This window comes from Lontra canadensis, unplaced genomic scaffold (assembly GCF_010015895.1).
Source record: "Lontra canadensis isolate GAN:19392208 unplaced genomic scaffold, GSC_riverotter_1.0 scaffold1, whole genome shotgun sequence".
Taxonomy (NCBI): domain Eukaryota; kingdom Metazoa; phylum Chordata; class Mammalia; order Carnivora; family Mustelidae; genus Lontra; species Lontra canadensis.
Genome location: NW_022630995.1, coordinates 105,525,739 through 105,528,627, shown reverse-complemented (window position 1 = coordinate 105,528,627; position 2,889 = coordinate 105,525,739). Strand labels below are relative to the sequence as shown.

The window sequence follows — 2,889 nt, the reverse complement described above, 5'->3', positions numbered from 1 at the left end:
TGCTGACAAATTCTTGAATGAGAAAGCATGTGGACGGAAATATTCCTACGGCAGAGTATTCACAGCACTACTTTCAATGAAGTGCTTCTTCCATAAACATTTGAAATGAGATGAATTGCAGAGAGTAAATGAAGTCTTCATAGTGCATTTTTGCATATGAAGAGAGACAGTGTTAAAAAACAAAAGCAAAACCAAAAGAACTGAACACTGTGTTGCCATGATCTCCGAAAATGGAGAATCATCCTAAGGAAAAATGCATATGGTGGGGTTCAAATTAAGTCAAGGAGAAAAGATGGGGTGCCTGGATGACTAAGTTAGTTAAGAGTTTGACTCTTACAATTCTGGCTCAGGTCATGGTTCAGGTCATGAACTCAGCATTGTGTTCAGGTCAGAACTCCTGCATCAGTTCTGCACTCAGCCTGGGAGTCTGCTTGAGATTCTCTCTTTCTCCCTTACCCCTCCCCCTCCTTGCAGGTGCATTCCCTCCCCCACCCCCATAAATAAATAAATAAATAAATAAATAAATAAACAAACAAACAAGTAAATCTTTAAAAAAAGAACAAAGAGAAAAGAATGTAGTTCTAATCAATGATTTCTAATTTAAACATGTGAAGAATCCACTTGACACCTGCAGGTATAAACTCTTACAGGAGAAACTTTTTAAAAAAAAATTTTATTTATTTAATTGTCACAGAGAGAGAGAGAGCGTGCACAGGCAGGGGGAGCAGCGGGCAGAGGTTAGAAGCAGGCTCTCTTAATCAGGGAGCCTGATGTGGTACTCAATCCCAGGAAGCTGGGATCATGACCTTGAACCAAAGGCAGATGCTTAACCAACTAATCCCCCAGGCATCCCCACGGGATAAACTTTCTGTTAGCAATTGTAGTGTGTTGGTTTTTACTAATCAGGCAAACAACAGTTCACTTTTAAACATATTCCTACCCTTTATGTAACAAAACTTACAAAATTTCTTTAGTTTTTCCTCTTTTTTTCTAAAGATAAAGGCCCCAAATACTGCTGAATATACTCCACACTGAACAAACCATTTTTTTTAATGAATGACAACTGACAATTATTTTTTTTAATTAAAGATTTTATTTATTTATTTGACAGAGCACACAAGCAGGGGGAGAGGCAGAGGGAGAGGGAGAAGCAGGCTCTCTGCTAAGCAGAGAACCCAGTGTGGGGCTGGATCCCAGGACCCTGGGATCATGACCTGAGCTGAAGGCAGATGCTTAACTGACTGAGACACCCAGGTGCCTCTGAACAAACCAATTTTGAAAATTCCTTGTACATATGTATTTTATAATATACTTACCACATGTTTAGAAAAATTTGAATTCCCACTAGTCTATACCAACCCTACTGTCTACATTCTCTAGCCAGAATATTTAGAATCCGCACTTGAGCCAAAGCTTCCATTAATACCTCTGCCTGACCTTGCATTTGAAAAGGATCCCCAACCCACTGCTACACCTGAATTAGAACTGCTATCGGAGTTATTTCCAGAACCAAAGGCCTGATTTGGCTCCCTGTGCATGTTACCTTGGATTTGGTTATTGCCTGATGGAGCTGGCTGGTTCTGCTGAGTGGCTCACATGCCCCTCGAACCCAGCTGCTCTGTAGTGCTGCTTGGGCGACAGCCCGAATAATGCCTAGCACCAAAGTTCACCCCTCTACCCATATTACTATCTTGATTGTTTTCAAACCAGCTCCCTGCCTTCTACTTTTACCAAATCCACCCTGATTCCCAAAGCCCCTTAGGTTACCACCAAGTCTTTCACATCTTTCTGTCAATTGCTATCCTACTTAGGTTCAGCATTGGATATATGAATGCCGATTCCTTTAATGATCAAGTCCTGTCCAAAGGGAGACTGGGTGACTGGATCATCTGCAAATGTAACAAAGGCAGATGACGGGAATGGTCTGGGAATAAAGACAATGATCACTTCCCTGTCTTGGCAAAAGAAGTGCTGCGTCTCCTCGGCAGTCATGTCCTCGGTACAATGCCCAACAATGGCCCTCCTTCTTCTCAAAGTCTCACCTGGGTGCTGCTTAGAAATAGGAAGTTTCCCAGTGACACCATCATCCATCAGTCCTAGTTGCTGTGACTTTCCTTTCAGCTGGGCTTCATATTCAGTAAAACAAAGCTAAACGCTTTTCAGTGACCACTTTTAGTATCTTTCCTTAGAACCATAAGAATGTCTCCAAAGGTGCTAAAATATTCTTTTGGATCTGTACAGTTGTTTTCCATTATTAAGTCACATGCTTTCTGGACAGCTTTTCATTTTCATGGCTGATGAAGTATCGGTCTCATCCGTTTTTTTTCCTTTGTTATCTTTGGGATAGTTGACAACATTTACTAGTTTTCTCCAGCCAGTCTCAGGGGCATGCAGAATTTCTTCTATCAGCCTGCCACCTCCCTATACTGAGACACTCCTGGAGCACAGCCCGCACGTCCCTGGAAAGAAGGGAGGTAACAGAAAGCAACGCTGTCTCTTCGTCTTCTGATGATACTTCAGTGGGTTCATCATTCTCATCTTCAGTTACCTGAATATATTCAGACATCTTATTTTTCCACGAGGCCACTGCTAGGAAACCTGACAGGGAAACCAAAGCAGCAAGGGACCTAGGAACAGCCCTGCTACCTCTTCACTCCCACTGTAATTTCCTGTTTGTATGTATGTTTCTAATAAGATCCTGCTTCTGTCCCATCCTATTCCCACCGTCATAGCCTGTGAAATTGCTCAAGAGAAGAACAAAAGCATTCATCTTTGCATGGTCAGCACTCTAAGATATTGTTGGACTCTCAGTAAATGTCTGCTGGATGACCGAATGCTTCCTGGATCCCTAGTCACTAGCTGGGGTTTTTATCAGTCTGGAAAACCTTT

The 2,889-nt window shown here is 42.1% G+C and overlaps 1 pseudogene; it reads right to left on the bottom strand.

The window, feature by feature from the left end:
- Positions 1-1,376: 1,376 nt before the first annotated feature.
- Positions 1,377-2,566, bottom strand: LOC116876503 (annotated as a pseudogene).
- Between the last annotated feature and the right edge of the window lie 323 nt (positions 2,567-2,889).